This window comes from Bacillus rossius, chromosome 10 (genome assembly GCF_032445375.1).
Source record: "Bacillus rossius redtenbacheri isolate Brsri chromosome 10, Brsri_v3, whole genome shotgun sequence".
NCBI lineage: Eukaryota > Metazoa > Arthropoda > Insecta > Phasmatodea > Bacillidae > Bacillus > Bacillus rossius.
The window spans coordinates 4,619,003-4,641,607 of NC_086337.1; the positions used below are offsets into that span (position 1 = coordinate 4,619,003).

At 36.8% G+C, this 22,605-nt stretch overlaps 1 protein-coding gene across 2 annotated transcripts in view; it reads left to right on the forward strand.

Moving 5' to 3' along the window:
* Positions 1–9,155, forward strand: part of LOC134535726 (low-density lipoprotein receptor-related protein 6) — a 159,817-nt gene extending 150,662 nt beyond the window's left edge. For both annotated transcript variants that reach the window (XM_063374942.1, XM_063374943.1), the window contains exon 23: positions 5,114–9,155. The gene's annotated coding sequence lies outside the window, so the exon portion shown is untranslated. The remainder of the gene's footprint in view (positions 1–5,113) is intronic.
* Positions 9,156–22,605: the final 13,450 nt, after the last annotated feature.

A 22,605-nucleotide genomic window follows, 5' to 3' on the forward strand; every position in this document is an offset into this window, starting at 1 on the left:
CCCAGTGGGATGAAGATCGGAACTATGAAGTGTCGGAGTTGTAGTCGGCTCTAGTATCTGAGTGATGCTCTCAAGAAAGATCCAAAAAGGGTATGATGTGAATATATAGCCTCTCCCCCTTACGGCAACCCATAGCCTTCTCGTGGCGCCAGTGTTTAAACAAATATGGGAAATGCCGGGGGTGCCCACTCCTCAGACTTCCTCGGTGTGTCGGAACGGGAATTCTGATGGATTAGTAAGCTGTGAGTAGGTGACTACGCCTTGCTCCTGCAAAAATCTACTGGGGGGTTTTGGACCCCCAAACCCTAGGTGGTGTCTCAAAGCATCGGATTCAACGTGAAGAATCCAAGATGCATATGGAATAGCGAAGGGTGGTAGCGTGGCGGGGGTTCGCTCCCGGTCTGGGCACCCGGGCTCTGGCAAAGCTGTAACCTTAGGGCGGTGGATCGTCTAAGGGACAGTAATTAAGGCAATCCTTGTTTTGGTGTTACCTTACCTACCCGGGCTCTGGCACAGCTGTAATCTTCGGGCGGGGGATATGCTGATATTGAAGTACCCAAGGACATCCATGTCCGGATTAGGGGGTGCTCTGCCGCCGTGAGGCTGCCTGGGAAAGCACTATACCTGAAGATGAAGGGTGCCACGGGACTGATCCTTTACTGTGATAGTTCCCTGCTGAGGTTTCCTCTAATGGCTCAGGATCAGGATCAGGATTGGAGTAGGAAACGTGGTGGTAGTGGTCCCCCTATGCTTGGAGAACACTCCGAGGGGTCCCCGCCCTGCTGACGAGTGGAAGTGTTGAGCTACTAGCCTGCTGAGCTATTAGAGGTTGGATAGGCCTCAGCTGGATCACGAGTAACTGGGTGACCGAGGGGTCCCAGGGATGTGAGAGGTATGGTTCCGTGTCGTTGCTACTCAGATCCCTCAGAGGGGGCTGGCTCTGTTGGAGGTCTGGGGGTAGACGGCGGAGCTGGGGGCGGGTCGGTGGGGTCGAAGTTGGGATGGGTCTCCTCAACCTCTCGACCTAGCCGTGCGCTCTCCAGTAACATGCCGCGATTGGAAATGGCGTATCTATTTCCCGGTTCTCGGAACCCATGTTGGGCACTGGTAACAGTGTCTGGCATGTAAAAGACCCATCCTTCTCCTAACCAGGATCATGCCCTAACGGGATCAAATGCCTGGGGGAGTATCGATGTTTTTAGAGGTGTGAACCTATGTAAATGTCTGTATAGGTTCAATGCATAAGAATAACTCTAGCAAGAACATCTCAAACCTTCCTTTGGCTTTGACTTTGACTGCTCCCTTAGTTTCAGAAATCATAACTGAACAGTTATCTGTAGCCATGCCAACACTTTGCATGGACTCTACGTTGTATTTCTTTAAAATGCTGAGCATGTATAGAGAGCACCACCAGTACTATTGGAGTTAAAAGTCTTGACTGCTTACCTTACTATTTGCCCAGCCAGGTTGTATACAGTATGTAATTAAAACATGGATTGATGGTCGCCTCTAGTTTTCTGTAGGGTTCTGCGAAGTGCGAATATTCAAAATTTCCTAATTCGAGTTCGATTTTTTTGATATTCGATTCGTCAATTCGAATCAAATTCATTTTACAATAATTATTCGACTTAAAAATCTTGCCCGGATACACTAATATAAGATATCCCCCTCCCCCATTTTTAAAAGAACTGTAAATGGACTATTATATCTTCCACTTACAAAAAATTATACAGCGAAACCCCTTATTTACGTTACCATTATTTACGTTTTCACGTTATTTGAACCATTTTATTTCTGTCCCGTATTAACCTCATTTGATGTAATGCAATAAATTCCCGTTGTTTACAACACGCCTATTGCTTTACTCTGTTTACGCCATTCATTCTGAAAAAACTGCTTACTAACTTAATTATTCCTATTACAAAGTAATCTGATGTGTAAATTTGTGTTTTAAAGACGTTTTTAAAAGTTATAAACTTCATCTTTAACGTCTCGGGAGTCGCTTTATACTGCTTACAAAAACGTAAGCAGCACCAGTTTGGTTGTGTTGATTCCTGTATTCCTGTATAGAGTGCGCGCACGTAGTCTAAGATTGATATCGATAGCTCGCAGACTGCATGCACGCGCGCTCTCTCTATAACCTAGTTAACCCGCACGATCGTTATGCATATAGTTACAAATCACGTTCTTGTTACGGGTTTCTTTTCTTTTTTACATTGATTAAAATGGTTTTATTGCATCACTCATTAATTTAAATTATTTAGAATGCTTTCGCAAAGTCTACTTTTTAAATAAACGTACTTTCCATGAATAGGTTTTGTTTTTATGGGTTACTTTACACTTTTTTTTTTTTGCATAATAGTATTCTCCGTTCACTCTTACCTGAGTTTTGGAATAAACAAAGCCTCTTGTAATCAAACATTTTCATTGGCTGCCGGCCGCTGCGCACATTATTTGTGTGCAAGAAATAGTCCCTTGGTTACGTACTATTTGTAAGTATAACAATTGTTGTTATACAGAATTATAGCGTTTTACCATTAATATCCAATACAGTTTAATGTGTCAGCAAGTATTTACTTACAATTATGTTAGCAGACGCCGTGTGTAGTGTACAGTTGATGCCCGGCGCAACAGTTTTATTTCGGATTCGCGCGCGCACGGTTTGTTATGGCTGACGCCGGACAAGGTTTTGTAAAGCACAGAACGGGAAAGCCTTTGAAAAGTGCACAGAAAACTATTGTGTTGAATGTTTTTAAAACATTTTCAGACAAATATCCGTATTGTCGTGTGAACATTATCGCAAGTTTAACTGCGGAATTTACGAGTGTTTCGAAGAGCAGTGTGCTTCGTGCAAGGAAAGAATTACAGGACACGGACATTAACAACTCCCGGGAAGAAAAGGAAACTTGAGTATCCTGTTATTAAAACTTGTGATGATTTTGTGAAGACGGCTATTAGGCGTAAAGTGCATAGTTTTTTCTTCGCAAATGAACCACCTACGCTGAACAAAGTGCTACGGTGCTTCCTGTTATATTACTTCTCTGTTATTTTATTAGCACCGATTGTACTGGTGTGTGTGTTGCAACTAGTGCTTGGCGCGCAAGATTAATTCAGCCTATCACTTGCTGACACGGCACAGTGATACGACTGTGTTTGTTTATTTCAAAACTCAGCTAAGAGTGAACCCACGGTCTCACCCCTAATTATAAACTTGATTTTAGAATAAAATGTGCGATGCTTAAGTGATAAAAACGGTAAATTTGTTATTTTTCTTCTGTACCACTTCCTTGTTCTGTGATATTTTTATTAATATTTTTATCCTTGAAAGTAAAACATGCTAAATAAGGTGGCAACAGTTACCAGCTGCAGAGAATTGTTGCCGCACCATGTCGATGAACTCACCTTTCTCCATGACAATTTGAAATGATTTATGTTAGTGCTACAGACATATAATTTTTTTTTAATTTTTTATTTTTAAGTTTTGAGAATCTGGTTGTGCTTCTTCAATATAGTCTCACTTTAATTTTAGTTACTTGATTTATTCTGTGAATTATGTGACAAGTTTTGCAAAGGTGGTATGTTAAAATTTTTTAATGATCTATGTTATTTTAATAAATATTCTCAAATTCGATTCGAAAAAAATTCAAAACTCGTAAATTTATTTGAAAATGTTTCGAACTGAAAAATTTCAATTCGCAGGTGTCTAGTTTTCTGTACTGGTGCATACCTCAGGCCTCAATTTTCCCAAAATGTTCAGTGCTGGCAGAATGAGTGCACTCGATAATGGCATTACCAAACAGATACCTGGCTCGACTAAAGCAGCATTAGTAATAGCTCATAGGAGAGATAAAAACACATTCTGAGTATATATCTTGTGAAGCGTGCGCCTTACCTCGTCTGCTCCTCCCCTCCCCCCCCCCCCCTTCCCTTGTGACGTACTCGCGACGTAGGCTCCTCCCTCTCCAGGCCTGCTAGTGCCCTCCAGCTGGTAGCCGGGCTGTTCTGTTCCGTGGTGCTGCGACGTCGGTAGCTTACTGCGTACTGAAGTTGCGTTAGTTCTGACACCGAGTTTCTGATTGCCCTGGCCGTTGTACTACTTTATAGCTGCGTTAGTGGTCACTTGCGGGTCCCATTGTATAGCTTGCTTACGTTTTTCGTGTATGCTAACACATGTATGGTCACACATTTCTCATCCTTAAGGTTCCGTGCTCTGTGATCCTTGTTACACAGCTCCACGGCCGGACAGACAGCACGTTTCTTTGTAATTATTGAATTACAGTATACATATTGATGTGTTCAAGCACTGTTACTTACGCCTTATTAGAATCAACGGTTTTACGTAATTGTTTGAGGGCTCATGTACTCACCCACGTGGCTATTGTAACTGCTATTGAATGGGCATGCAAGTGTAGGTAATCCCATCTGAGAATAGTATGTACTGCGGTTATATTATTGTTACTGTATTTTATATTTTGTTTTAAAATTAATGGTGTCATTGTGCCATAGTGTCCTTAAACACACCTCTTTGAAGAAGGTTAAATGTAACATAAATAAGCCTCTTGGCACTTACTGGATCATATATGCGTTGTCTTTTTTCTTATGTGCTATAAAGGTTCTTATTATAGTGTCCTTTTGTCAGAATATTAATGGATTGTATAATACACTTATTTATGCATATATATATTACACACACACACACATATGTGTGTGTATATATATATATATATAAAAATTTGATACTATATTTTTTTCTAATTTTGCCTTTAGCTTTGTTGTTCACAATTAGTTAATCACACATTACGCTCTGTGTGCCCCTAACAGAAGCTGTTGCTATAGTGCTGAGGTTGAGGTGGAGTGTGAGGTACCTTGCCTGCCCCAATTGTGTTACATTACTTGTATCATAACCCTTATGAACAGACAGTCTCATCCGCCCCTGCTCCGTCGTGGCCACGGGAGCTTCATTCTCACCTCGTGACCCGTCTCTGCCCGTCGCTAGCTTAATGCCGAGCGAGGTGTAACTAAACACTCCGTCTGAGGCTGGCAGTGCTGAGGCACAGTTGTTGCTGGTTGATGTTGCGGTGTCGGGTGTTAACGTATGGTCCGTGTGATGCAGGCTTGCTGCTAGATGTGCCTTCGTCAGCCGCCGTGGCTTCCGTAGCGCCGATCTACCGAGTTCAGCTTCTGAACATTCAAGATGTGTCATTTACAAAATGGCTTGTACTAATGTACGTTTCGAGTGGAAACAGCGACCTAGCAGTGGCGGGATTGCCTTGTCGCTGCAGTGACTCACTTGTGAATATGTACGACTATTTATAGAAATGATAGCTTCCTGTATGCTTGTGATATTTGACAAATGTTTTATATTGTTGTGGAAGACCTTGTTTTTAGCCTAATGTTACTGCTGCTGGGCCTGTGTGAATATTCTCATTTTCAAATACAAGTAGCTTATTATTATTCAAATGTTTGCAAATATATTACATAGTTTAGCTCTTGTGTTTGTCGTGTATGAAAGTTTGTCGGTTTAAGACGAGTCATTGTGCGATGCAAACACCCGTTCAACAGGACCACACCGTCAAAACCTTGATCTAGCCTTCATTTTTTACAAACTATTATTTTAAAACAATATAAAAATAGCATGAACGATTGAAACAGAGGATTAATCATGATATTTTATTTTTGAAGGTAATTATTATTTGTATTTGTTTCATCATGCGTACCAGCAGTGATGGTTGTTACAAGTGGATGTGAGAGGCGCAGTTTCGTGTGGTGTGTGTCCGTGATGAGACAGTCCTTGCGACTAAATAAACAACGTAGTTAATGATAATTAATGGTTCTGGATTCCACAGGAAATTGGAAAAAAATGTGTTCATAATGTTGTCATAATTATATATGGTTTATGATCTCATTTTGATACTATTTGGAAAATTATGCTGTTTTTGAAAACAATTTCATGCATTTTTTGAAATTGATAGGAATTTGCAGTGTTTTGTGGTTCTGAAAATTTACTCAATTACTGCGAGTTGTAGTTTCTGGAAAATAAAGTGAATAATAACTGTAGTGAAAAATTGCTAGGTTAAGTTTCCAACAGTTCTCTTTGTTAATATTGTAGCTAACTTAACCTAACCAACATTTCACTTCAGTTATCATTTGTCTAATTTCTGGTCGTATTTGTTACGTGATTTGTAGGGATGTGCGGGTACCAGATATTTTCGGGTACGGTTCAAATCCACAATTAACCGAACCAAAAATCATTGTACTTACATGGATTCAAACAGTATTACAGATATTCACAAATGTTATAAATTTATTTAATACAGCTCAAAAATACTAGCAGTGAAAAATCAAATTAGGCTACTTTTATGTAAGTATTTATAATATGATGTATCAAAGAAAATTAATTTCCCTGTAATTATTTATGCAATGAATAATTTCCTTATTCAACAAGCGTCACTGTTGAGCAGGTAGGTATGTTTCAGTTTGTTTCACATGGCAGATTTTGTCATATAACCATTTATTTTAATATAAAACTTGCAGTACCGTTTTGAAAATGATTTTTTTTTTGCCGAAACTCGAAATATTTCCTGCAACTGCGATTGATATGCTCGTCGATGAGATTTCCTTCCGGCGCCGACTTAACCTCCTACTGGTCTTTGTATTGGAGTCTTGAATTGTAATTTACAATATTTCATGGTTAAACAGTTTTCAGACATCGGTTTAGAAAAAAAAATGAGTTCCGACAGTCATGATGGTGCATGTGCGGCGTCAAAATGAAAACATCGTAGTTGGCGTAGCTTTGTTTGGAATTCTTTCGCTAAAACTTCAGATTTTAAGTCAAAGTGTAAAACGTGTGCACGTGAGCTTAAACGCACCTCTGGTAGTACTTCATGCATGAGGAAACATTTAATGCTGCACAAGAAAGAGTATTCTGAAACTTCTGAAAACCAATTGAATTAGGTAGGCCAAGTAGGGAATATTTGAAACGTGCTTCATGTTTTGAATTTCATCGTTTAGAGGATTTGTTATTAATTAAGTTAGTATAATTATAAACATTTCAATTTCAGTGTAAGAAATAATTGCCAGTAGTTACAGTTAGAAAAAAAGAGAACACACATTATTTTTAATTATTCTGTGCTTAATATTTGGAATCGGATTCATATCTCAAATATTGCCAGGGATTCGAATATGATTCGAACCGAACTGAAAATCAAGGATTCGCACATCCCTAGTGATGTGATAAAAAAAATTTAATGGTATTCCTAATATACATATTATTATTATTATTCTCATTATTAAAATTTTATATTCATGTTTGAGAATAATTTGTATGTGTATTTGATTCAAACTAAAAAAAAATATTCACACTGACCTAATTGCTGTTGTTTAGAAAAAAAAATATTTTACTCTTGCCATGTTTGTTTGCAACGATGCTTGCACACGGGTGGGTGGCATTTCTTAACAGGAGAAATAATTTTTTGTATATGTTTTCTTTGTTTTGTGTATACATGTGTGTTTGTAAGCTCAAGATATGCTCTGTCCTAATGGAAAGATGGCTGCATATTGAGTAAAACAGAGAAAAAACTATTAAGGCATTTTGATAAATAACTAGTACTTCACTATACCAAGAGATTGCATGTTAAGCCATATTTATAACTGATTTTGCACATAGCTTTTTTAAGTTTTAGTAATGTTTTCTGTGTTATATTTAATATGTATGATTTTTTATTTTATGTATTCAGAAGTGCTGCAAGCATTCAACTGGACATAATTGTTCCATAGTTTGAAGCTCCTCGGTGAACGACACGTATTGTATCATTACTGTTCATCTGTGGTGAAGCATGATGCTCAGTCTCTCTTGTATTACGTAATCTTTAAAAAGAATCTCACGATTAGTAATCCGAGTGATGATAAACATCATGGCAACACGCAGGTTGTAATGTTGCCAGCCATTTTCAGAACCAAATGCGTTTTTTATTCCCAGCTAAATATGTATTGTCCTAAATATTACTAACAAGGTATTCTGAATTCAAAATAAAAGTAGCCCTCATCATGAAGTTATACCTGTCTAGTTGGCACATTACACGGGTACCTGGTTTTAGAAGATATTCCTGAATACAGCCCAAAATGCTAAGCATCTTTTCTTTATTGAAAATTATTGGTCACTTAGTTTCATGTATTTACACTTGTAGCCGGACACAAGTGCAAGTGTTGAAAACCTGAGCTAGGAGTCTTGCAACTGGTAGCAGTCTGATCACTTTTGCAAAGTTTTGGGGGTTCCCGGAGGTAGAAACATCCTGAATTCTCGATGAATATGTCAAACTGCAATTAAAAATTTCTGAGCAGTTAACATCATCTTACTGGCATCTCTTTTTCAATTTGTGATGTAAATTTACTTGTGCATCATCCCTTTAAAATGATAAACTAGGCAAGGCAATAATTTTCATTAAATTGTATTTTAAAACAAAAGAAAGGTTATTTTTACATAAAACAAACTGGATTGGTACAAGGTAATCTCGGATTATGTCAGAGATAACCGACGTTGGCTCGGGATCTGCTGGGAGGTCCGGGGTTGTTTCCGTGCTGCTTCCGCGTCATTCCTCCATTGTGCCGCGCCATGTACTTAATTACTTCCTTCAAGTCCCTGCTCCGAGGTGCGGTCTGTAACATTACTATAGGTGCCTACTTTTATTCTCAAGAAATGTCACCGCTTGTAATTTTGTCAATTTACACATTGTCATCAGCGTGTTGCTAAGTGTAAATGTTATTAGGATATATGTATGTATGTTTTTATGTAATATTGTACTGTTGAATTTTTCATCACTGTGCTAGAATGTGAAGAATGAATAATAATCAGGGTTTAAGCTGTGCCTTATGAGAACTTTACCAGGGCACAATCTCTCTTGTACAAGCAAAGAATACACTTGGCAAGGATACTGATAAGTAGTGCATTAAATGCCTAAAGAATGTGTTGTATATAACTATTGTACTATATTATTATTTGTGCTGAAAATGCTAGAGACTGAAGTGCCTTTGTGCGTGTTAAAACTTAGTGTTAACACATTTCACTGCTCACCTGACTGAATCATTTCCCCTCACAAATGTTCCTGATTCATAACAGAATACTTTGTCAGTGCCATAATAAAGAACAGTTTACAGGAGTTGCATGTTTTTATTTAGTCTTTTACCTTGTGGCAAAGTACACCAATCCCTCACTTAGCACGTCTTCAAATTGCACGAATTCATTTAGTGCAATGTTTATTTTACTGCCCCAGTGTTTAATACAATGTCTGTAAATTTCAGTTAGCACGAAATTGCCACAGGCAAAAAAGTCAGGCACGACGCCACGAAGTCTGCTTCAACTCAATAAACAACAGATGTGGCGTGGGATAGTTAGCCAGAGATGCGCGCGCAGGTCTGACTATGCTATCGGCTGTTGTACAAACATCAGCTATGGCAAGTTCATTTGCGGCTATGGAGTGTAAAGGACCAAATGTTTTTACGTACACGCATCATGCTACCGTGTCGTACCGTCGTCCTCTGGCGACAGACCAGTATAGTCAGTGGCAGGGAACAACTATAAGTATTACAGCGTGCAGAATGTCATGAAGGTCACACTTATGTTGGTCACACTTTTGTAATAAGCAAGTCAACTGTGCGCACATTCGTACAAAATAAGGATTCTTACCAAAAGTTTATATAAGCGTGATGCTGTTGGTTGCACTAGCAGGAATATATTTGACATTAGATACCGGAACAGAAATGAACAGATGATTCACATGGAAAAGGTTGTTAAATGAATGGCCTGACAGGATTGGTGTGAACCAGGCGGTATTACACAAATAAACACTTTAATTCCTAATAAATATAATACTAATATAATTTCCAATGTGTAAATACTCTAAACACTTTTTCATATGTTATAATCTTTATATGTTCCGTCGCCACCTTGAAGCATTTATGAAAGTGCAAATGTAGCCAAGCACTAGTTGGCATCACATTGATACCTGTGCAGAGTGCATGCACGTAGTCTAACATCAGTAGCACTTTGTCTCGTGCTGCATAAACATTTTATAGTCCGGCCTGCTCTCATTATGAGTATGGTACATTAGTTCTACCTCACATTTGAGTCACGGTTTTCATTTTCAATCAAATTGATACAAAATATGGTTTTTGTTGAATGACTTATTGATTTTAATTGTTTGGTGTGTGTTTGTACACTCCTCTTTTTAATTTAACATGATTAAAATGAACAAAAATGTGCAATGATTACGAAATAAAACCCTGTACTTGCGATAGTTGCCATCCCACCCTCCGCCTCTGTGGGAACAATGTCATCTTTCTCGTGTAGCTTTCGTGGCTCTGGTGCTTGACCATGTTTATTTTATAAATTATATCCAGCCTTGAAGGCAGGAAGTACAAATTTTCATGTCCAAAAAATATAGAGTTGCATTTTATAAAAAAATTTTAAACTAAAATTTTTACTAAACAAATATGAAAAATAGGGGAAAAAGTAGTGTGTTTCAGTATTGCACAGGTAAACAATTTTAATAAACAAATATATATTTGTAAGAAAAAAGGTGTTGTAACAATGTACTGTATGATCGTTCAACATAGTCACCCTAGAGTTATTCATCTAGACACTAGCATGTGCTGCAAGTACAGCTTCAATCAAAATAAACATAACTAAAATTATGTATATTTGCAAACGATGACAATGACGCATCACTGCTGAGAAGAAGATTCTATAGAAGGGTTGTTAGAACGTGTGCGCCAGTGCGCGCTAGGCTCGCTTCCTCCCAGGATCCCACTGTGGAAACTCGCCGGTGTGCTACTGACCAATGATAGTTGGTAACTAGGTATGTGGGCTCTCAAGACAACCCAGATGCATCAGAGAAGGTTGAAAACTGCCCCAGCGGATGGTGGATGTCGCTAGAGCAGCTCGGCAAAGTGCAGGTGACAGCCAGTGGTTGTGTCGTGGCCGCACAAGTGTTACGTCCTACTCGAAAACGTGCCAATACAAACTCTACGTTTAATGTTTTGCTAAGTAAATTAATATGTGGGCCTCATATTACATTAAAAAATAAAACACAGCAAATGAGGGTGTGATCTGAAATGTTTGTGCATAGTGCTGCTCCGTTCCGATCGTACTGACCTGAAGAACATGGATACTTAAGGTGGGAAATTGAATTATAAAAAAGTAAATTACAATTTTCAAAATATTATCAGGATACGTGACACATGTGGAGTGATATGCACGCACTGTATGGATGTCAGAGGGACGACAACCGGAGCAAGAGTGGACAGGGCGAGGAGCAGCAGCCAGCAGCCATCTTGGATTGTGATGTCGTTGAGGCCATTTTGTCAACATTTCCTTAATTGTTGTTTAAAAAAGCTTCAAAAATTCTGTGAAATAACTAATAATTCCCTTTTCAAAAAATCCCCCCCCCCCCCCACACTTTTTTTCCTCAAAAATTACTGGAGGCTTCATTTTCATCAGAGGTGCTTAATTTCCCTCGCTCAGGCTTGATACCTTAAACTGGAAAGAGAAAATACACATCTGAAACATTATCTTGACCTTGACTATCAACACAAAATTTTTTAAACAGTACCAAAAAAGTTTATATTTATTTCGGCCCTCATTTTGATTCCCGGTGAATGCACTTGTAAAATAAATTCGGACAGATCCCTCCTCATTGATTTCCTCAATCAGACTAACCCGTTACCACTACCAATGCAAGTGTTATTTCCATGTTATGATCTCATGGCAGCCATATTGGATCCACCATCATGTTTGTGTCTGCTAAAGAGTGCACCTGCCATTTTGGATTATTTTTTACCCGCTATAGTGCAGTACTATCAAGCCCCAGACAGTCAACTGTTGTTGCATCGGCCATCTTGGCTGTAATTATCAACCAACAACCTCCAAAAATCATATTCAGTGCCATAATTTGGCCCAAATGTTGCCAAAAAAAACATTTAACCTTATTACTATTAGTTACATTTTTTTTAAAAACAATTTCTGGGTGGAATTTGTAGTATTCACCTCTGGCTAGGTGAAAAGAAATTTTCTAACCTATTTTGGCTTTTGTGGGTTAGCAGTAATGAGGATTTTGTTTACAAGTTAATGGAACAGCTGTTTTTACTTCTCCAAACTTTCACTTGGCAATATCATATTTAACAAGTTATATTCAAAATAGGTACCTAGGTAATTAATGTGTTTATATACTTGATACAAACATTTGAAAGTTTCACTGCAATACTCTGTAATGTTTTTATCCACGAAACATTTTATGCATATATAACCAGAAATATTAATTATTTTGTAATGTTGGTCCAACCTTTTTCTAGGTTAGTATTAATTTACTTTTAATAACAATATTTACTTTAAATTCATATCATGTTTATTCAAAATGTACACTTAACAACTATTAGTGATTTCAAAAATAATAATTATTTTTAGGTAGTTATGTTTCTGTAAGAAAATGCTATGATCATATGACAGGAAACATGGTACTAGGCAGATAAACTTAAAAAGTGCCTTAGTGACATTAGTAATGTAGCACAGCGTCTGAACATTACAATATCCCGAGCAGGGATATAGGTGATACGTCACCGTAACGTAGCGGGCTGGGTGCTATACCATCTTACCATTTACCCTGTTCTCATGTAATTGCCATCTTCAGCCCAGACGGCCACACAGCCTTACGCAACCACTACGTCGGTCCCATGATATCTTCATGTAGGGAAACTGTGAGCTTGGAAAGAGTTCCAAGTATAGTTTTTCATTTATTTCTCTGACTCAGATTCAAGTTATGATTACAGTGGTTATGATGACAGCTGTTCAGATGGTTTCATTTTGTCAGAAGACAGTGAAGAAGATAATACCATGTAAGTAATTGAAAAACTTACAATAAAACATAACTCTACCATTGATAAATATTCCTAGATTTTGAAAGGAGGGGAATTTTGGCCTGTATAAGTTTATTATGACAATAATTGAAATATATAGGGACCTTCAAAAGTAAAAAAAAAATAAAGTGTAGTAAAATCTTAGATATTACAACAAATTATATTATTAATTACAAAAACATAAATGAACATTATTTTAACCTAGAAGGCTTCATAAAATAAAATCTAATAGTCATCTGACCAATCAAATTTTTTCTTTGAGCGCAAAATTTCTCATAACTCCTATCAGCGTGGACTGAGTGAAGTATCGAGATTCACGAGGTGTTAATATTTCAAAGAGAAAATAGATACCAATATTTTAATAACATTAGTTTTTATTATAACTTCTGTAAAAACTGATATATTATGCAAAATTTAAATTCACAATGAACCTAAATGATATAATGAAAGGACACCAAGACAGTTCAGCGCACTGCGTGTAGCCAGGTCAGGGTATAGTGGCAACAGCCTGTGCCATCCACGGATTGGCTAGGCGCGGTCGCAGAGCTAAACAGTTCCATTGTCGTTACTCCGTGGCAGGTATTCATGATACAGATAAGGCAACTCCAGGTTCATCGCTCGAGATATATGTAGTTATTTAAGTGATAATTCTGTTTCCTTCCAGGCCATGCCAATTAAGTAAAGTTAATTGTATGTATAATGTTACAGAACATGATAAATGTGAACGAGTGATTCTTATTCACAGTATAAAATAACATTAATTAACCCTCATAATACATGTTATATGCAAAATAATAAATCAAAAAGCTGCATACAAGACAACAAAACAATTATAAGGTAGATGTACCAGTAGTCGTCATGCTAAGAAGAGTTTTATAAAAAAAAAATTGTGTACATAACCTTGTAGGTGTATTACTGCCCCTACATGTTTGTTTTTAACCTCAAACTTTACTCTACAATGCTATCCAACACTCTTCGATAAACACAAATTATTTTTGTAGATTTATAATTTTGAAAAAAGTGTGATTTCGAGCCAGTAGTCGTCATGCAAATTTTCGTGTTTGCCAGTGTTCGTCACATGTTTGTGCCAGTAGTCGTCATGTGCGATTTCGGCTGCATTAGTTTTAATTCATGGATCCAGAATGATAGTATTGTACTATTTGGGCTTCAAATTTTATTTGGTACTATATTTTAAACATCAAAATGGCATTTCATAAAGATCGTTCAGTAATATAATGAATAATCCTCATTAAATTTTGAATTTACTTACAGCACTCACGGAACAAAGAGGGACAGCACATAGAGCTGTAGCAAACCGAATGTATTCGTTACTGAGTAACGGGTGTGCCGTCTAGTAACGAGTAACGAAACGTTACACACGGCTGCATTTTGTTACTCGCATTTCTCGTATATTTTACGCATGCGCGCGCATATTCAATGAATTTACGATACAAAGAACGATGTTTGTTTATTAATAAAGTATAATTTGGAAATTCCTCGTCTAAGTTTTTTTACTGTTTATTAAAGGTATTATGTGTGTAGACAAAGTTTGAGATTGTAACAGAAACAACGTAACAAAGTATTTTTTTACAAATTAGAAATATGTATGTTTTTGTTTTTCACTATCGCGTATTTTCACGTTTTTTTTGTTCTTATCTTAAAAGAGATATATTAAAGCCGCTCTAATGAGATTTAATTGTTTCTTGGTTAACAAAAACTGTTTAATTATCAAATATTGTTAATTGTTTATATTCTATTTATTATTATTTACGCGACGTCATACTGTACGCGTACGCAATACGACTCAATTCGTTGCTGCAACATAACATAGCATGTTATGCGGTATCACAAGTAAAATATAAAAATGAATCAGGGCCCGCCCATCTTCCTACCCAAGGGCGATTTGCCTTTGTGTTTATCGGACAATGTGTTCCTTGGCACACTATTTTTTTCCGCTGCTCATTTTATACTCATACCATTCGCTACATCTTTAAGAGCAGCTTCCATGGCTGACTCTTCATACAACAGTATTTTCCGTTTTGGCATTTTGCCCTGTAATTAAAGAACGAGACACATTACAATGTTTAGTTTACTTATTAATGTCAAAATATATATCGAATGACCCCTAAATTAATGTAAACAACAATGCCTACACAATTTTTGCAATCAATAAAGTAAAGTAATTTCCGACCCAGAAGTCGTCATACACATGCATCGGAAGTCGTCATAGGTGACAACTACTGGATCTGATCGTAATAACGTACTTTGTCTATTAACAACAAAGAACCAATATTATTTAAGAACTTTAGGGTGTAACTTAGCACAACTTTAAATAAAATATTAAATGTACCAGTGCTCGTCAGGTATGACGAACACTAGCAATACAAGGTTTTTATTGATCCAGTTTTCGTCACCCTAACTAAATCATACAAAGAAAACGAATTTTTTTAAATAAACACTTTCACCTCTTCAAGAACATTTAACTAACACATTCAGCACAAAACATCACGAATAAACATGAAAAATTACAGAATTAGAAGTAAAAATGTGCACTAACGTCCTTAGTGTTTTAGTATAGGAATTCCCCTATTTATCTTCACTGCTCTACGAACTTTTGATGCACGGACTTTTTTTGATTGAAAATAGTGTTTGTTCCGAAAACTATTGTGGTAATTTCAGCTAGAACGTTGACCAAATTTTTGTCAATATTTAAGTTGACGATATATTGAGCTACTTCTCTATTATTTACATTTGAAGTTGCTAGTGACGACCATTGGAGCAGTGACGAGTACCGGTGCACTTACCTTAGACCTTTTTAAGAATTTGTAAGGGCTTATTAAAATGCACAACATTAAATCAACCATATGTAACCACATAGCTTTAACACGGATCTTAGTAAACCATTTTGCAGAATTTCTAAAGATAAAATACATTCCAAGAAGTGTTGGTTGTCACGATCACAAAGCAACGGCTTGAGATTACACAGAGAACTGGCCTGCGAGTGTGAAATGTGACTGCCGCTGACGAGTTAACATAACTCCAATACTTGGATTATATCGCAGAGAATACATGATCTGGAAGGGCTAGCTGCCAACTCAGTGGTTCTTTTAGAACTTAGAAGCAGACTGTAACCCTCATAGAGCAAAATGTATTAGCAGTCAGCACAAAGCCTTTTTAATCGACTGTAAAAAAATCCCTTTCAACAGCTTTTCGATGCCCCACATTATATTATTCTGTTAAGATTGCCCACTTATACTAGAAAAACAGCAAAGCTAGAGTCAACCACATACACAGAGTCTGCTAAAAGGTATTTCAACAGTGGGTCATTCTTAGGAGTCAATTGTAAAATTACCTACATCTTTTTCAACATCCTGTAGTCAGTACATATGAACACATTGTTTACAACTTGGAGGCAAGCAAGATGCCGACTGAACAGAAAGGTAGCAAACTATAACAAACTTGTTGGAAATGCTGCCTGCAGGGAACTTGCTAGCAATAAAGAAGACATGCGTACACCAGTTCACACAACTTTATTGGCTCGAGAGACTACAGCTTCAGCTTGGTGCGTCTCCAGTGTCTCCTCTTGGCGTTGTACCTGCAACAACGACGGAGACGTCACACACCCAGCAGCCGGAACAGGCTTGTCACAACGTACGTGACCAAGTCATGGACATATCACAAGGAAAACATGCATTTAATCTTTCCCACAATTTACCAAGTTTTATAATTATAAAAATCATTTTACATTTAAAACAAATTTTACGTACGTTGCCGAGAAAACACATCCCGCTTATTATCTGTCAAAATACGGGAAGTTAATGCTAATGCTATTTTGAAATAGATGTCCAGTGTTACATCATAGATTTGTAACATAGCATAACATTTCTGCATGTGCGTTTCTTTTCTACTACAAAGCTAATCAATATTTTATTACTGATAGTCGGCAGTAACACAAACTTAATGTGAGTAGTAATACAAACACAATACTTCTTGTATCATCACATCTTTGACAGCCTTGTATTTGTTTATAAAAAAACCACTATAATGAATTTCCACCTGGTTTGATGGCATTAAAAAAAAACTATGAAATTCTGTAAAACGGTTTGTTAGGTCGGGATAGCTACATCTCATATAGGCAATTCCTAATGAACCATTAAAAACATTTTACAGTATTTTTAATGTAGATAACCTAAACCATTCTCACAATATGACAAAATTTCTATATTAAGAACATTGATCTGGAAGTGTGTAACACAGAACACAAATGTAAAACTTCTACCAAGTCGATAATATAAACATCAACATTTCCTAGTTACCTGGTTTGCAGGTTAACCGTGCATTATTTACCTTTCATAAACCACAAAAACAAAAATAATTTTTGACTTTTCATTTCCATGCACTCATAGGGGAAAAAATATTGTGTAGCTATTAAATGAAATGCAATAAATAAGTAATGCCACGAATTAACAATGTGACGAATCGACTAACAATATTTTGCTTTCCCTGAATAGCCATGAGCTTCCTTCGCTGTGTATTCAGTCAACCTGCAGGTCAGCAGCCAGAAGCTTCGAGGCTGGGTCACCTAGCGCCACCAGGGCGTGCAGACACGCAACCTTCTTCTTGTAATAGCAAACATTCAATTACGTTAGAACTCAAATATATCCACTTCAATAACAATTATATTTTGTAACTCAGAAATATTGGTACCAGTGCAGACATTGGAAAAAAAAAATGTTATGACTAGACCCTATTATGTGAACAAATCAGTATGTGAATTTTTAAATTTTTATTTTAAATTGTTTAATCTCTAAATGTTATTCAACATTTATTTAAATGTTACTTCAAATGTATTGATTACATATTAGTACTGTAAATTAATTTCAACAGGAGTAAGCAAGCACACTTACTTGATTTGAAAACTAATAATTGTGATTAACATACTATCTTATGGGAAAAACTTATTTCATTAGCGCTCTGTTTTCTTGGAACAAATTAGGGCTTCTTCCACGGGTGGTGCACATCCAATTTCGCTTAAAACTTATCGTTCAGAAAAACTTCACAAATCCATAAAAAAAAGGGGGCGGCGGAGGACTCATGCACATTTTGTAGCATTACCGTCCATTGCACTTCAGTATTTTTGAGATACCCAAATAATAACCTAATTGTTCGTGCCATTAAGACATAAATTTACGAAAAATTCTGATACAACAAATTCATTTAAAGGCTAAATCAAAAAATTTCCAGTCTCGAATTATTCACAATGTTTTCGTAGTTCGCACGTGACTAGGAAAAACTTAAAAAAAAAACAACATGGACGTATTTGATATGAATAACGACTAAATCACACTAAATCAACAAAACATTTCTCTCTGCAATGCGCAGAAATTACCAACATTTTCTGGTTTTTCGCTACATTCTGAAATTCCCTGACTTTTCCTACCTGTAGCCACAGTGTAAACCAGCCAAGTTCACTGTAGGTTACTGTGCAATACTACTGGCTGGGAAAGAAAGTAGGGGAAATGTAATACAAGTAACAATGAAAAACTAAATAGCACCGTGAAAATAAATACAAATGATAGTGTGAGTATTTTTGGAGTGATAGTTAGCAGTTGTCTCGTGATAGTTTTGAGTACTGAGTACATCAGCTGGTTATGTGAATTCAAGGTCAGTGACTTAGTCTTGTATTTATATGTTATTGTTGGTAACATTCTTGTAAGCAATTCTGATATTTAATTATTTTAGGTTGGTAAAGCGGGCATATTGATTCTTCCGTACTTCGATTCCACAGATTCTACATGGAATCGGAGCCATTGATTCTCAAGGTGAAAGAAGGAATCGTTCTACATTTAGAATGGTACACCGTAAGAACTGTCACGCAACCTGCCTAGTACCAATGTACAAAGACATGGTAAATTATTTTAAGGTTAAATCACAACCGCAATCACATGTATTTATCTGCAACACTGTAATATGTAGTTAGATTTCTGTACATGCAGGGAAAACATTATAACCTCATTTCAATAAAACAACTTTATTTCATAATACAACATTAACATCAATTTTCTCTTCACCCGTAAAAATATCTTCTACTTCCGTCAACAAGCATTTTTTCTTTATATAATTTGCTAATTTCTCGGTATATTTGTCAAAATTTTACGTAAATATTTTTGCTGAAAAGAGGTTGGTTAAAAATTGGTACCTATTTACGTGTATATAAAGTCATTCAATTAAATGCCAAAGATTTATTTGTGTATAACATTAAATCGTGTATACAAATTTTTGTACAAAATGCACTGTTTTCACATTTGTGTTAATGTTTCATTTGTAGTTACCTAAATGGCTTGCATTGTTATTAAAGTAAATTATGTGAATTTGAATCACGATAAACAGAAATTATCTAATGATCAGTTAGTGTTTTAATGACAATGTAAATGTTTGTGGACGTGAATCAATTGAAACACAAACAATGGGAACTGTTAAAGATTATGGCAGGAGAGAGGAATTTCCCAAGAACACAAAATCATGGATTTTGATGTTTTAATTATGTATTGTTGGTATTGATGGTGAACCACTGTAGCTAAAAAGATGCTTAATTAATTTAGCAGTCGTAGGCGAAACATGGTTTTATTATTAGGTGCTGATATGGTGTTGGTGTCTTTAAATAATTAAAGGGGGGGTGGGGGTAACAGAAACACTACAATCAACCAATACATGCAAGCTTTTCAAATGTTAAATTTTCAGAAAATGTACGTATATTTAAACTTCTTAACAGCTCCGCCTACCCGGGCACACACACGGTGAGCAGAGCTTCTGGAAAAACAACGCAATTTCAAAACTTCTCGAGATATCAGAGTGGGGTCAGCTTACGAAAAGCATTTAAGAGTTCGCTGAGGGCTGAAAGGTACTTTTGATTTTCGATGAAGTTTTTAAATTGTATTTTTAGAGGAGTTAAAATGGCTAAAATGCATGTTTTCAGAGTAATTTTTAGGCGTAAAACAACCATTACAGATTCTTGAAAGCACTTAAGGGACTTGCATTACACCTTTACCTTCATTTCTCGGCCATATGTTACGGTCACCACTCAAATTTCACAGTTATCCTGCGATTACGAGAAGACAGCGCGCCAGTCCAGAGGAGACACCGCGCTAGAAGCACCAGCGAGCGTCGCGCTTATCATCCCGCCTCACCTGACACAGATACACCCCTGAAGAGGCGGGCCCCTTAAGTGTTATTCTTTCAGTTAACATTCTGCTTGAATTTTCATAATTTTATTCAGAAAGAAAGTAAAATTGGGAATTAAAATCGGAATCAAACCTGTAATTGAGGGAAATTATGGAATCAGAACTGAAGAAATGTGGATACGCACAACCCTAATTTTAATTACGTTTTTAGATAATTACATTGCTGGCTAGGTTACCAAGTGTGATTTTCAATGTCTCCCACAATAGCAGTTGCATGAACAATCTTTGCAGACATTAGGAAGGCAGCTTTTCCGAGGGAGTCCCCAGTTTGTACTTTCTGGTGTGTTTTGTATTGTGCGTTCTCTCCCAGAGGTCACGCCGTCCGGCGACTCAAAAATAACATTTGATGAGCAAATAGAAGCTGATGTCTTCACGTGCGAGTGTCAGGACCGTGACGCTACTAATGTCCCACTTTCGTTTTTCAACATTTTCCGGACTGTTTATCTAGAAACCAGGTCCCGGAAGTGCAGCGCTGGTCCACCAGGAAGCAGTTCCCATGCTTCTGCGTACCGAGACTCGCTAGGGACATTCTTTCCTTGAGGCATGGACTGGGGGTGACGATTGGCACAAGGGAATCAGTGTTTCCTGTCGGATCCATTTCATAAAGATCACCAAGCTTTTCCGCCACAAAAAGAATAAAATTAAAAATTAATTTCAAATCCTATAATTTAAATTAAACCAGTAAGCATTTTTTTCAGAAAGTTTAATAATCATACACCCCACAATCTGTAACTTCAGATGGGATATTTTCCTAGTGTTATGCAAGAGCAAGCGACCACGACTGTGCGTCAGTTATGGAACTACTGAGAGTAAACAAATAGTTATGTGCAATGGAAGTAGCCTACACATTGATGATTCAGTAGGTAGTACCAAATTTATTGGAAGTGTGTTAATGAGTGTAGTGATCACGAGAAAAATGCAGGTTGTGATTGTAGTAGGAACCACAAGAGAGACTGTTCGTGTTTCGCGATATTGAATTAAATGATGGAATGACAAAATTTGTTGACGAAAATTAAAAATATGCAAGTCATAATGTCAGTAAACGATTATTGCCGCATGTTTCCTTTGCTATGTTAGGCAATATATTTGTTTTGTTTTATTAGATAGGTGAATCACAAAATTAATAATGTATAAACTGCTTACTTTCTTAACGAAGGTTAAAATTACAATCAAAGGAATAACACAAAGATAAAAAAATGGTTAAGACAGGGTAGTCATAAATTAAAACGTCACTAGGTAATAATAAGCTGTACGTTCTTACAGTACAAACACGAGAATAGGGCGCTTTGAGCAGGCCAGATTCACATCCTTATTTTGCACAAGATGTTATCAAGGGAATAACATTAAAATACAGAATATATTTTCTAGTTATAAGCTAGAATAGGTAGGGCTACAATTAACAAACCCAGGACGTTAAACTCAGTCATTGAACATTATATTATACAAGGTGGTATCATAAAATACACTAACCAGGCGGGATTATAGTGTACAATACGATAACGTGGGAAATCTCTCTTCGGTAACGTGTTATACTAAGCCATGTTAGTGACAATAATGATATGGTACCAAAATCTAGACTACTCACGCGCCTAAATATAATTATAACAAAAAGTAATAACTACTGCATAAGTTTACTTTTAATCTAAATCACCTTATCGTATTTCCAGTCCTCATTCTGACCCACTGAGGTATAGGTCGATTCTGCTTCAACTTCTTAGCAAGTTTTTGCTTGATTCGAAATGTCTTGTGTGCAGACTGAAACAAAAATATACATCTTGAACACAGAGTTTGTAATTATTTATTCACAGATATTTCAGTATTATTTGTCAAAATCAATTTACCATTTCAAAAAACAATCCTCAAACACGTGCACGATTACATGAAGAGGAAACAGGAAATTCGTTTCTTCGAATGAAACAAAACTAAATCAAAACATTAGTTACGTATACAGCCACAAGGGCACGGTCTTCTAAGATCTGTTTTAAGCGCTGTCACTTCTGCTCCCTACGAGCAAAAGAATTCATGTAATAAACAAAAAGGTTGGTGACACTCATAATCACGAAACGAACAAATTGAGATTTGTTTTTTCCCTTAATAGTTTCCACGAAAACGAATATTTAAATACACTAATTATAGTCATGAGAAATAAAAAAATTATTACTTTGCAAGATTTTAGATTCAAAAAGGATTACGAGTTATGCTACACTATGAAAATTATTTGGAATTCTCTTTAGAACTTTTTATTTTAATGAATTATTTAATATTATTATCTGGTAGATAACACCGGTATAAAACACTTTCCGAAAGCAAAATTATTTTGAGGTTAGTTTTGACGTCGTCCCGACCATGGCCTCTAAGACCGTGCTCCGCACCGCTAGTACCAGATACTGTTTTCGGAGCGCACCCCTAGCCCAGCAGAATGAGTCAAGCGAGCGCCTCAGGCGTGACCCCACTAGAC